This window comes from Pseudophryne corroboree, unplaced genomic scaffold (genome assembly GCF_028390025.1).
Source record: "Pseudophryne corroboree isolate aPseCor3 unplaced genomic scaffold, aPseCor3.hap2 scaffold_2935, whole genome shotgun sequence".
In the NCBI taxonomy this organism is placed as follows: Eukaryota; Metazoa; Chordata; class Amphibia; order Anura; family Myobatrachidae; genus Pseudophryne; species Pseudophryne corroboree.
In genome coordinates this window covers 1-14,540 of record NW_026969602.1, presented here as the reverse complement: position 1 = coordinate 14,540, position 14,540 = coordinate 1, and the positions used below count along the sequence as shown (strand labels likewise).

The 14,540-nt window shown below is 34.7% G+C and overlaps 2 non-coding genes across 2 annotated transcripts; both read left to right on the top strand.

Moving 5' to 3' along the window:
* The first annotated feature begins 6,905 nt into the window (after nucleotides 1-6,905).
* TRNAN-AUU (transfer RNA asparagine (anticodon AUU)) lies at nucleotides 6,906-6,979 on the top strand. The gene has a single exon. It is a non-coding gene; the product is annotated as a tRNA-Asn (tRNA).
* A 5,763-nt stretch (nucleotides 6,980-12,742) lies between these two features.
* On the top strand, nucleotides 12,743-12,816 carry TRNAS-ACU (transfer RNA serine (anticodon ACU)). Its single transcript has one exon. It is a non-coding gene; the product is annotated as a tRNA-Ser (tRNA).
* The last annotated feature ends 1,724 nt before the right edge of the window (nucleotides 12,817-14,540 follow it).

The window sequence follows — 14,540 nt, the reverse complement described above, 5'->3', positions numbered from 1 at the left end:
TAATTGACCTTGTTATCAGATTTTGGTGATATTTAAGTAGACAAGTCAAAATTTCAAACACCCTCTTATGGTGTAGGGTACCTGGCCATCTCTGATGTAATCAGAGTTAGATTTGATTCAGTGATTTTATAAAAAACCAGCTAGGAAGCACAATTTAGCAGTGGGTTGCAGAGAAAAAAAAAATATGCTGGCAGGAAAATCCAATTGAGTGATTAAACAGCTCTTCATTTTCTGGCTTTATTTTTATGCTAACAAATTTGTTCTCTGAAAAGTGTCCACAAAGCCAAGTCTCTGATTAACACCTTTGTAAGGATGGTTTTTCACCTATTACTAAATTAAACTTGCTTCATTGGAAAGGCAGCAAGATGCATCCTCATTTCAATGTCTACTGAAATAATACAGGTTGACACCAGGAAACATTAACGCCACTGCATCCTTGCTGCTCTCTCATGTGGAAGTCTGTTTAATGTGAAAACAAGGTGATATCTAATTAGCACACAGGTAAGGAATTAAGAAAATCTTTATTTAAGGGTGAAGATGTTTCTCACAAAATCGTTGCCACGATGCATCATTGAAATTCAAGCTGGAAAGATGATTTTAATATATCACTTGTACATTTTGCATTGCTCTTCTGGTGACAATGTAGTTTGTTTTTGTCAAGTACCATTTTAATAATAGGGTAAAGAAAATTAAGTGGATTTTTGAAAGAAAACAATACTGTCAATATACTATTAAAACAAATTAAAATGGTAAAAGTTATTGTACTTTAAGTAAAAATAAAAGAGCCAAAATATCAATCCCAGTTTTGGATTACTTTAATTAACAAAAAAAAATGCATATAGCAGAGGATAGTTTTAATCTGCCTACCTCTGGGTTATGGGCCCAGCATGCTTCCATTGCAGTACTCTGCTGCACATGTAAGTGCAAGAGATCCTGAAGCACTCACTCAACATGTGAAAGTACCAATGTGTTTCTTCGTTGGTTGATGGAAGAAACATCTTACAAAAACTCTCCAGATTATTGACTTTTTAAAGTTTTTCTAGGAAACGTTCTAGATGAATGCTTATTAGCCTTTGTCAGGATGGACTTTTTGCAAAGTGTCTCTGTGGCGCAATCGGTTAGTGTGTTCGGCTATTAACCAAAAGGTTGGTGGTTAAATCCCACCCAGGGACGTAATTGACCTTGTTATCAGATTTTGGTGATATTTAAGAAGACAAGTCAAAATTTCAAACCCCCTCTTATGGTGTAGGGTACCTGGCCTTCTCTGATGTAATCAGAGTTAGATTTGATTCAGTGATTTTATAAAAAACAGCTAGGAAGCACAATTTAGCAGTGGGTTGCAGAGAAAAAAAAATATGCTGGCAGGAAAATCCAATTGAGTGATTAAACAGCTCTTCATTTTCTTGCTTTCTTTTTATGCTAACAAATTTGTTCTCTGAAAAGTGTCCACAAAGCCAAGTCTCTGATTAACACCTTTGTAAGGATGGTTTTTCACCTATTACTAAATTAAACTTGCTTCATTGGAAAGGCAGCAAGATGCATCCTCATTTCAATGTCTTCTGAAATAATACAGGTTGACACCAGGAAACATTAACGCCACTGCATCCTTGCTGCTTTCTCATGTGGAAGTCTGTTTAATGTGAAAACAAGGTGATATCTAATTAGCACACAGGTAAGGAATTAAGAAAATCTTTATTTAAGGGTGAAGATGTTTCTCACAAAATCGTTGGAATTCAAGCTGGAAAGATGATTTTAATATATCACTTGTACATTTTGCATTGCTCTTCTGGTGACAATGTAGTTTGTTTTTGTCAATTACCATTTTAATAATAGGGTAAAGAAAATTAAGTGGATTTTTGAAAGAAAACAATACTGTCAATATACTATTAAAACAAATTGAAATGGTAAAAGTTATTATACTTTAAGTAAAAATAAAAGAGCAAAAATATCAATCCCAGTTTTGGATTACTTTAATTAACAAAAAAAAATGCATATAGCAGAGGATAGTTTCAATCTGCCTAGCTCTGGGTTATGGGCCCAGCATGCTTCCATTGCAGTACTCTGCTGCACATGTAAGTGCAAGAGATCCTGAAGCACTCACTCATCATGGGAAAGTACCAATGTGTTTCTTCGTTGGTTGATGGAAGAAACATCTTACAAAAACTCTCCAGATTATTGACTTTTTAACGTTTTTCTAGGAAACGTTCTAGATGAATGCTTATTAGCCTTTGTCAGTATGTACTTTTTGCAAAGTGTCTCTGTGGCGCAATCGGTTAGTGTGTTCGGCTATTAACCAAAAGGTTGGTGGTTAAATCCCACCCAGGGACGTAATTGACCTTGTTATCAGATTTTGGTGATATTTAAGAAGACAAGTCAAAATTTCAAACCCCCTCTTATGGTGTAGGGTACCTGGCCTTCTCTGATGTAATCAGAGTTAGATTTGATTCAGTGATTTTATAAAAAACAGCTAGGAAGCACAATTTAGCAGTGGGTTGCAGAGAAAAAAAAATATGCTGGCAGGAAAATCCAATTGAGTGATTAAACAGCTCTTCATTTTCTTGCTTTCTTTTTATGCTAACAAATTTGTTCTCTGAAAAGTGTCCACAAAGCCAAGTCTCTGATTAACACCTTTGTAAGGATGGTTTTTCACCTATTACTAAATTAAACTTGCTTCATTGGAAAGGCAGCAAGATGCATCCTCATTTCAATGTCTTCTGAAATAATACAGGTTGACACCAGGAAACATTAACGCCACTGCACCCTTGCTGCTTTCTCATGTGGAAGTCTGTTTAATGTGAAAACAAGGTGATATCTAATTAGCACACAGGTAAGGAATTAAGAAAATCTTTATTTAAGGGTGAAGATGTTTCTCACAAAATCGTTGCCCCAATGCATCATTGAAATTCAAGCTGGAAAGATGATTTTAATATATCACTTGTACATTTTGTATTGCTCTTCTGGTGACCATGTAGTTTGTTTTTGTCAATTACCATTTTAATAATAGGGTAAAGACAATTAAGTGGATTTTTGAAAGAAAACAATACTGTCAATATACTATTAAAACAAATTAAAATGGTAAAAGTTATTGTACTTTAAGTAAAAATAAAAGAGCAAAAATATCAATCCCAGTTTTGGATTACTTTAATTAACAAAAAAAAATGCATATAGCAGAGGATAGTTTTAATCTGCCTACCTCTGGGTTATGGGCCCAGCATGCTTCCATTGCAGTACTCTGCTGCACATGTAAGTGCAAGAGATCCTGAAGCACTCACTCATCATTGGAAAGTACCAATGTGTTTCTTCGTTGGTTGATGGAAGAAACATCTTACAAAAACTCTCCAGATTATTGACTTTTTAAAGTTTTTATAGGAAACGTTCTAGATGAATGCTTATTAGCCTTTGTCAGTATGTACTTTTTGCAAAGTGTCTCTGTGGCGCAATCGGTTAGTGTGTTCGGCTATTAACCAAAAGGTTGGTGGTTCAATCCCACCCAGGGACGTAATTGACCTTGTTATCAGATTTTGGTGATATTTAAGTAGACAAGTCAAAATTTCAAACCCCCTCTTATGGTGTAGGGTACCTGGCCTTCTCTGATGTATTCAGAGTTAGATTTGATTCAGTGATTTTATAAAAAACAGCTAGGAAGCACAATTTAGCAGTGGGTTGCAGAGAGAAAAAAATATGCTGGCAGAAAAAACCAATTGAGTGATTAAACAGCTCTTCATTTTCTGGCTTTATTTTTATGCTAACAAATTTGTTCTCTGAAAAGTGTCCACAAAGCCAAGTCTCTGATTAACACCTTTGTAAGGATGGTTTTTCACCTATTACTAAATTAAACTTGCTTCATTGGAAAGGCAGCAAGATGCATCCTCATTTCAATGTCTACTGAAATAATACAGGTTGACACCAGGAAACATTAACGCCACTGCATCCTTGCTGCTTTCTCATGTGGAAGTCTGTTTAATGTGAAAACAAGGTGATATCTAATTAGCACACAGGTAAGGAATTAAGAAAATCTTTATTTAAGGGTGAAGATGTTTCTCACAAAATCGTTTAAATTCAAGCTGGAAAGATGATTTTAATATATCACTTGTACATTTTGTATTGCTCTTCTGGTGACAATGTAGTTTGTTTTTGTCAATTACCATTTTAATAATAGGGTAAAGAAAATTAAGTGGATTTTTGAAAGAAAACAATACTGTCAATATACTATTAAAACAAATTAAAATGGTAAAAGTTATTGTACTTTAAGTAAAAATAAAAGAGCAAAAATATCAATCCCAGTTTTGGATTACTTTAATTAACAAAAAAAAAATGCATATAGCAGAGGATAGTTTCAATCTGCCTACCTCTGGGTTATGGGCCCAGCATGCGTCCATTGCAGTACTCTGCTGCACATGTAAGTGCAAGAGTTCCTGAAGCACTCACTCATAATGGGAAAGTACCAATGTGTTTCTTCGTTGGTTGATTTAAGAAACATCTTACAAAAACTCTCCAGATTATTGACTTTTTCAAGTTTTTCTAGGAAACGTTCTAGATGAATGCTTATTAGCCTTTGTCAGTATGTACATTTGCAAAGTGTCTCTGTGGCGCAATCAGTTAGCGTGTTCGGTTATTAACCAAAAGGTTGGTGGTTCAATCCCACCCAGGGACGTAATTGACCTTGTTATCAGATTTTGGTGATCTTTAAGTAGACAAGTCAAAATTTCAAACCCTCTCTTATGGTGTAGGGTACCTGGCCTTCTCTGATGTAATCAGAGTTAGATTTGATTAAGTGATCTTATAAAAAACAGATAGGAAGCACAATTTAGCAGTGGGTTGCAGAGAAAAAGAAAAATGCTGGCAGAAAAATCCAATTGAGTGATTAAACAGCTCTTCATTTTCTGGCTTTATTTTTATGCTAACAAATTTGTTCTCTGAAAAGTGTCCACAAGGCCAAGTCTCTGATTAACACCTTTGTAAGGATGGTTTTTCACCTATTACTAAATTAAACTTGCTTCATTGGAAAGGCAGCAAGATGCATCCTCATTTCAAAGTCTACTGAAATAATACAGGTTGACACCAGGAAACATTAACGCCACTGCATCCTTGCTGCTTTCTCATGTGGAAGTCTGTTTAATGTGAAAACAAGGTGATATCTAATTAGCACACATGTAAGGAATTAAGAAAATCTTTATTTAAGGGTGAAGATGTTTCTCACAAAATCGTTGAAATTCAAGCTGGAAAGATGATTTTAATATATCACTTGTACATTTTGTATTGCTCTTCTGGTGACAATGTAGTTTGTTTTTGTCAATTACCATTTTAATAATAGGGTAAAGAAAATTAAGTGGATTTTTGAAAGAAAACAATACTGTCAATATACTATTAAAACAAATTAAAATGGTAAAAGTTATTGTACTTTAAGTAAAAATAAAAGAGCAAAAATATCAATCCCAGTTTTGGATTACTTTAATTAACAAAAAAAAAATGCATATAGCAGAGGATAGTTTCAATCTGCCTACCTCTGGGTTATGGGCCCAGCATGCTTCCATTGCAGTACTCTGCTGCACATGTAAGTGCAAGAGATCCTGAAGCACTCACTCATCATGGGAAAGTACCAATGTGTTTCTTTGTTGGTTGATGGAAGAAACATCTTACAAAAACTCTCCAGATTATTGACTTTTTAATGTTTTTCTAGGAAACGTTCTAGATGAATGCTTATTAGCCTTTGTCAGTACGTACTTTTTGCAAAGTGTCTCTGTGGCGCAATCTGTTAGTGTGTTCGGCTATTAACCAAAAGGTTGGTGGTTCAATCCCACCCAGGGACGTAATTGACCTTGTGATCAGATTTTGGTGATATTTAAGTAGACAAGTCAAAATTTCAAACCCCCTCTTATGGTGTAGGGTACCTGGCCTTCTCTGATGTAATCAGAGTTAGATTTGATTAAGTGATTTTATAAAAAAAACAGATAGGAAGCACAATTTAGCAGTGGAATGCAGAGAAAAAGAAAAATGCTGGCAGAAAAATCAAATTGAGTGATTAAACAGCTCTTCATTTTCTGGCTTTATTTTTATGCTAACAAATTTGTTCTCTGAAAAGTGTCCACAAAGCCAAGTCTCTGATTAACACCTTTGTAGGGATGGTTTTTCAACTATTACTAAATTAAACTTGCTTCATTGGAAAGGCAGCAAGATGCATCCTCATTTCAATGTCTACTGAAATAATACAGGTTGACACCAGGAAACATTAACGCCACTGCATCCTTGCTGCTTTCTCATGTGGAAGTCTGTTTAATGTGAAAACAAGGTGATATCTAATTAGCACACAGGTAAGGAATTAAGAAAATATTTAAGGGGGAAGATGTTTCTCACAAAATCTTTGCCCCCAATGCATCATTGAAATTCAAGCTGGAAAGATGATTTTAATATATCACTTGTACATTTTGTATTGCTCTTCTGGTGACAATGTAGGTTGTTTTTGTCAATTACCATTTTAATAATAGGGTAAAGAAAATTAAGTGGATTTTTGAAAGAAAACAATACTGTCAATATACTATTAAAACAAATTAAAATGGTAAAAGTTATTGTACTTTAAGTAAAAATAAAAGAGCAAAAATATCAATCCCAGTTTTGGATTACTTTAATTAACAAAAAAAAAATGCATATAGCAGAGGATAGTTTTAATCTGCTACCTCTGGGTTATGGGCCCAGCATGCTTCCATTGCAGTACTCTGCTGCACATGTAAGTGCAAGAGATCCTGAAGCACTCACTCATCATGGGAAAGTACTAATGTGTTTCTTCGTTGGTTGATTTAAGAAACATCTTACAAAAACTCTCCAGATTATTGACTTTTTCAAGTTTTTCTAGGAAACGTTCTAGATGAATGCTTATTAGCCTTTGTCAGTATGTACATTTGCAAAGTGTCTCTGTGGCGCAATCAGTTAGCGTGTTTGGTTATTAACCAAAAGGTTGGTGGTTCAATCCCACCCAGGGACGTAATTGACCTTGTTATCAGATTTTGGTGATCTTTAAGTAGACAAGTCAAAATTTCAAACCCTCTCTTATGGTGTAGGGTACCTGGCCTTCTCTGATGTAATCAGAGTTAGATTTGATTAAGTGATCTTATAAAAAACAGATAGGAAGCACAATTTAGCAGTGGGTTGCAGAGAAAAAGAAAAATGCTGGCAGAAAAATCCAATTGAGTGATTAAACAGCTCTTCATTTTCTGGCTTTATTTTTATGCTAACAAATTTGTTCTCTGAAAAGTGTCCACAAGGCCAAGTCTCTGATTAACACCTTTGTAAGGATGGTTTTTCACCTATTACTAAATTAAACTTGCTTCATTGGAAAGGCAGCAAGATGCATCCTCATTTCAAAGTCTACTGAAATAATACAGGTTGACACCAGGAAACATTAACGCCACTGCATCCTTGCTGCTTTCTCATGTGGAAGTCTGTTTAATGTGAAAACAAGGTGATATCTAATTAGCACACACGTAAGGAATTAAGAAAATCTTTATTTAAGGGTGAAGATGTTTCTCACAAAATCGTTGAAATTCAAGCTGGAAAGATGATTTTAATATATCACTTGTACATTTTGTATTGCTCTTCTGGTGACAATGTAGTTTGTTTTTGTCAATTACCATTTTAATAATAGGGTAAAGAAAATTAAGTGGATTTTTGAAAGAAAACAATACTGTCAATATACTATTAAAACAAATTAAAATGGTAAAAGTTATTGTACTTTAAGTAAAAATAAAAGAGCAAAAATATCAATCCCAGTTTTGGATTGCTTTAATTAACAAAAAAAAAATGCATATAGCAGAGGAGAGTTTCAATCTGCCTACCTCTGGGTTATGGGCCCAGCATGCTTCCATTGCAGTACTCTGCTGCACATGTAAGTGCAAGAGATCCTGAAGCACTCACTTATCATGGGAAAGTACCAATGTGTTTCTTCGTTGGTTGATGGAAGAAACATCTTACAAAAACTCTCCAGATTATTGACTTTTTAACGTTTTTTTAGGAAACGTTCTAGATGAATGCTTATTAGCCTTTGTCAGTATCGACTTTTTGCAAAGTGTCTCTGTGGCGCAATCGGTTAGTGTGTTCGGCTATTAACCAAAAGGTTGGTGGTTCAATCCCACCCAGGGACGTAATTGACCTTGTTATCAGATTTTGGTGATATTTAAGTAGACAAGTCAAAATTTCAAACCCCCTCTTATGGTGTAGGGTACCTGGCCTTCTCTGATGTAATCAGAGTTAGATTTGATTAAGTGATTTTATAAAAAAAACAGTTAGGAAGCACAATTTAGCAGTGGAATGCAGAGAAAAAGAAAAATGCTGGCAGAAAAATCAAATTGAGTGATTAAACAGCTCTTCATTTTCTGGCTTTATTTTTATGCTAACAAATTTGTTCTCTGAAAAGTGTCCACAAAGCCAAGTCTCTGATTAACACCTTTGTAGGGATGGTTTTTCACCTATTACTAAATTAAACTTGCTTCATTGGAAAGGCAGCAAGATGCATCCTCATTTCAATGTCTACTGAAATAATACGGGTTGACACCAGGAAACATTAACGCCACTGCATCCTTGCTGCTTTCTCATGTGGAAGTCTGTTTAATGTGAAAACAAGGTGATATCTAATTAGCACACAGGTAAGGAATTAAGAAAATCTTTATTTAAGGGTGAAGATGTTTCTCACAAAATCGTTGCCACAATGCATCATTGAAATTCAAGCTGGAAAGATGATTTTAATATATCACTTGTACATTTTGTATTGCTCTTCTGGTGACAATGTAGTTTGTTTTTGTCAATTACCATTTTAATAATAGGGTAAAGAAAATTAAGTGGATTTTTGAAAGAAAACAATACTGTCAATATACTATTAAAACAAATTAAAATGGTAAAAGTTATTGTACTTTAAGTAAAAATAAAAGAGCCAAAATATCAATCCCAGTTTTGGATTACTTTAATTAACAAAAAAAAAAATGCATATAGCAGAGGATAGTTTCAATCTGCCTAGCTCTGGGTTATGGGCCCAGCATGCTTCCATTGCAGTACTCTGCTGCACATGTAAGTGCAAGAGATCCTGAAGCACTCACTCATCATGGGAAAGTACCAATGTGTTTCTTCGTTGGTTGATTTAAGAAACATCTTACAAAAACTCTCCAGATTATTGACTTTTTAAAGTTTTTCTAGGAAACGTTCTAGATGAACGCTTATTAGCCTATGTCAGTATGGACTTCTTGCAAAGTGTCTCTGTGGTGCAATCGGTTAATGTGTTTGGCTATTAACCAAGAGGTTGGTGGTTCAATCCCACCCAGGGACGTAATAGACCTTGTTATCAGTTTTTGGCGATCTTTAAGTAGACAAGTCAAAATTTCAAACCCCCTCTTATGGTGTAGGGTACCTGGCCTTCTCTGATGTAATCAGAGTTAGATTTGATTAAATGATTTTATAAAAAAACAGATAGGAAGCACAATTTAGCAGTGGGTTGCAGAGAAAAAGAAAAATGCTGGCAGAAAAATCAAATTGAGTGATTAAACAGCTCTTCATTTTCTGGCTTTATTTTTATGCTAACAAATTTGTTCTCTGAAAAGTGTCCACAAAGCCAAGTCTCTGATTTACACCTTTGTAGGGATGGTTTTTCACCTATTACTAAATTAAACTTGCTTCACTGGAAAGACAGCAAGATGCATCCTCATTTCAATGTCTACTGAAGTAATACAGGTTGACACCAGGAAACATTAACGCCACTGCATACTTGCTGCTTTCTCATGTGGAAGTCTGTTTAATGTGAAAACAAGGTGATATCTAATTAGCACACAGGTAATGAATTAAGAAAATCTTTATTTAAGGGTGAAGATGTTTCTCACAAAATCGTTGCCCCAATGCATCATTGAAATTCAAGCTGGAAAGATGATTTTAATATATCACTTGTACATTTTGTATTGCTCTTCTGGTGACAATATAGTTTGTTTTTGTCAATTACCATTTTAATAGTAGGGTAAAGAAAATTAAGTGGATTTTTGAAAGAAAACAATACTGTCAATATACTATTAAAACAAATTAAAATGGTAAAAGTTATTGTACTTTAAGTAAAAATAAAAGAGCTAAAATATCAATCCCAGTTTTGGATTACTTTAATTAAAAAAAAAATGCATATAGCAGAGGATAGTTTCAATCTGCCTACCTCTGGGTTATGGGCCAAGCATGCTTCCATTGCAGTACTCTGCTGCACATGTAAGTGCAAGAGATCCTGAAGCACTCACTCATCATGGGAAAGTACTAATGTGTTTCTTCGTTGGTTGATTTAAGAAACATCTTACAAAAACTCTCCAGATTATTGACTTTTTAAAGTTTTTCTAGGAAACGTTCTAGATGAATGCTTATTAGCCTTTGTCAGTATGCACTTTTGCAAAGTGTCTCTGTGGCACAATCAGTTAGTGTGTTTGACTACTAACCAAAAGGTTGGTGGTTCATTCCTACCCAGGGACGTAATTGACCTTGTGATCAGATTTTGGTGATCTTTAAGTAGACAAGTCAAAATTTCAAACCCTCTCTTATGGTGTAGGGTACCTGGCCTTCTCTGATGTAATCAGAGTTAGATTTGATTAAGTGATTTTATAAAAAAACAGATAGGAAGCACAATTTAGCAGTGGGTTGCAGAGAAAAAGAAAAATGCTGGCAGAAAAATCAAATTGAGTGATTAAACAGCTCTTCATTTTCTGGCTTTATTTTTATGCTAACAAATTAGTTCTCTGAAAAGTGTCCACAAAGCCAAGTCTCTGATTAACACCTTTGTAGGGATGGTTTTTCACCTATTACTAAATTAAACTTGCTTCATTGGAAAGGCAGCAAGATGCATCCTCATTTCAATGTCTACTGAAATAATACAGGTTGACACCAGGAAACATTAACGCCACTGCATCCTTGCTGCTTTCTCATGTGGAAGTCTGTTTAATGTGAAAACAAGGTGATATCTAATTAGCACACAGGTAATGAATTAAGAAAATCTTTATTTAAGGGTGAAGATGTTTCTCACAAAATCATTGCCCCAATGTATCATTGAAATTCAAGCTGGAAAGATGATTTTAATATATCACTTGTACATTTTGTATTGCTCTTCTGGTGACAATGTAGTTTGTTTTTGTCAATTACCATTTTAATAATAGGGTAAAGAAAATTAAGTGGATTTTTGAAAGAAAACAATACTGTCAATATACTATTGAAACAAATTAAAATGGTAAAAGTTATTGTACTTTAAGTAAAAATAAAAGAGCCAAAATATCAATCCCAGTTTTGGATTACTTAAATTAACAAAAAAATGCATATAGCAGAGGATAGTTTCAATCTGCCTAGCTCTGGGTTATGGGCCCAGCATGCTTCCATTGCAGTACTCTGCTGCACATGTAAGTGCAAGAGATCCTGAAGCACTCACTCATCATGGGAAAGTACCAATGTGTTTCTTCGTTGGTTGATGGAAGAAACATCTTACAAAAACTCTCCAGATTATTGACTTTTTAACGTTTTTCTAGGAAACGTTCTAGATGGATGCTTATTAGCCTTTGTCAGTATGTACTTTTTGCATAGTGTCTCTGTGGCGCAATCGGTTAGTGTGTTCGGCTGTTAACCAAAAGGTTGGTGGTTCAATCCCACCCAGGGACGTAATTGACCTTGTTATCAGATTTTGGTGATATTTAAGTAGACAAGTCAAAATTTCAAACCCCCTCTTATGGTGTAGGGTACCTGGCCTTCTCTGATGTAATCAGAGTTAGATTTGATTCAGTGATTTTATAAAAAACAGCTAGGAAGCACAATTTAGCAGTGGGTTGCAGAGAAAAAAAAATATGCTGGCTGGAAAATCCAATTGAGTGATTAAACAGCTCTTCATTTTCTGGCTTTATTTTTATGCTAACAAATTTGTTCTCTGAAAAGTGTCCACAAAGCCAAGTCTCTGATTTACACCTTTGTAGGGATGGTTTTTCACCTATTACTAAATTAAACTTGCTTCACTGGAAAGACAGCAAGATGCATCCTCATTTCAATGTCTACTGAAATAATACAGGTTGACACCAGGAAACATTAACGCCACTGCATCCTTGCTGCTTTCTCATGTGGAAGTCTGTTTAATGTGAAAACAAGGTGATATCTAATTAGCACACAGGTAATGAATTAAGAAAATCTTTATTTAAGGGTGAAGATGTTTCTCACAAAATCGTTGCCCCAATGCATCATTGAAATTCAAGCTGGAAAGATGATTTTAATATATCACTTGTACATTTTGTATTGCTCTTCTGGTGACAATATAGTTTGTTTTTGTCAATTACCATTTTAATAATAGGGTAAAGAAAATTATGTGGATTTTTGAAAGAAAACAATACTGTCAATATACTATTAAAACAAATTAAAATGGTAAAAGTTATTGTACTTTAAGTAAAAATAAAAGAGCTAAAATATCAATCCCAGTTTTGGATTACTTTAATTAAAAAAAAATGCATATAGCAGAGGATAGTTTCAATCTGCCTACCTCTGGGTTATGGGCCAAGCATGCTTCCATTGCAGTACTCTGCTGCACATGTAAGTGCAAGAGATCCTGAAGCACTCACTCATCATGGGAAAGTACTAATGTGTTTCTTCGTTGGTTGATTTAAGAAACATCTTACAAAAACTCTCCAGATTATTGACTTTTTAAAGTTTTTCTAGGAAACGTTCTAGATGAATGCTTATTAGCCTTTGTCAGTATGCACTTTTGCAAAGTGTCTCTGTGGCACAATCAGTTAGTGTGTTTGGCTACTAACCAAAAGGTTGGTGGTTCAATCCTACCCAGGGACGTAATTGACCTTGTGATCAGATTTTGGTGATCTTTAAGTAGACAAGTCAAAATTTCAAACCCTCTCTTATGGTGTAGGGTACCTGGCCTTCTCTGATGTAATCAGAGTTAGATTTGATTAAGTGATTTTATAAAAAAACAGATGGGAAGCACAATTTAGCAGTGGGTTGCAGAGAAAAAGAAAAATGCTGGCAGAAAAATCAAATTGAGTGATTAAACAGCTCTTCATTTTCTGGCTTTATTTTTATGCTAACAAATTAGTTCTCTGAAAAGTGTCCACAAAGCCAAGTCTCTGATTAACACCTTTGTAGGGATGGTTTTTCACCTATTACTAAATTAAACTTGCTTCATTGGAAAGGCAGCAAGATGCATCCTCATTTCAATGTCTACTGAAATAATACAGGTTGACACCAGGAAACATTAACACCACTGCATCCTTGCTGCTTTCTCATGTGGAAGTCTGTTTAATGTGAAAACAAGGTGATATCTAATTAGCACACAGGTAATGAATTAAGAAAATCTTTATTTAAGGGTGAAGATGTTTCTCACAAAATCATTGCCCCAATGTATCATTGAAATTCAAGCTGGAAAGATGATTTTAATATATCACTTGTACATTTTGTATTGCTCTTCTGGTGACAATGTAGTTTGTTTTTGTCAATTACCATTTTAATAATAGGGTAAAGAAAATTAAGTGGATTTTTGAAAGAAAACAATACTGTCAATATACTATTGAAACAAATTAAAATGGTAAAAGTTATTGTACTTTAAGTAAAAATAAAAGAGCCAAAATATCAATCCCAGTTTTGGATTACTTAAATTAACAAAAAAATGCATATAGCAGAGGATAGTTTCAATCTGCCTAGCTCTGGGTTATGGGCCCAGCATGCTTCCATTGCAGTACTCTGCTGCACATGTAAGTGCAAGAGATCCTGAAGCACTCACTCATCATGGGAAAGTACCAATGTGTTTCTTCGTTGGTTGATTTAAGAAACATCTTACAAAAACTCTCCAGATTATTGACTTTTTAAAGTTTTTCTAGGAAACGTTCTAGATGAACGCTTATTAGCCTATGTCAGTATGTACTTTTTGCAAAGTGTCTCTGTGGTGCAATCTGTTAATGTGTTTGGCTATTAACCAAAAGGTTGGTGGTTCAATCCCACCCAGGGACGTAATAGACCTTGTTATCAGTTTTTGGCGATCTTTAAGTAGACAAGTCAAAATTTCAAACCCCCTCTTATGGTGTAGGGTACCTGGCCTTCTCTGATGTAATCAGAGTTAGATTTGATTAAATGATTTTATAAAAAAACAGATAGGAAGCACAATTTAGCAGTGGGTTGCAGAGAAAAAGAAAAATGCTGGCAGAAAAATCAAATTGAGTGATTAAACAGCTCTTCATTTTCTGGCTTTATTTTTATGCTAACAAATTTGTTCTCTGAAAAGTGTCCACAAAGCCAAGTCTCTGATTAACACCTTTGTAGGGATGGTTTTTCAACTATTACTAAATTAAACTTGCTTCATTGGAAAGGCAGCAAGATGCATCCTCATTTCAATGTCTACTGAAATAATACAGGTTGACACCAGGAAACATTAACGCCACTGCATCCTTGCTGCTTTCTCATGTGGAAGTCTGTTTAATGTGAAAACAAGGTGATATCTAATTAGCACACAGGTAAGGAATTAAGAAAATATTTAAGGGGGAAGATGTTTCTCACATAATCTTTAC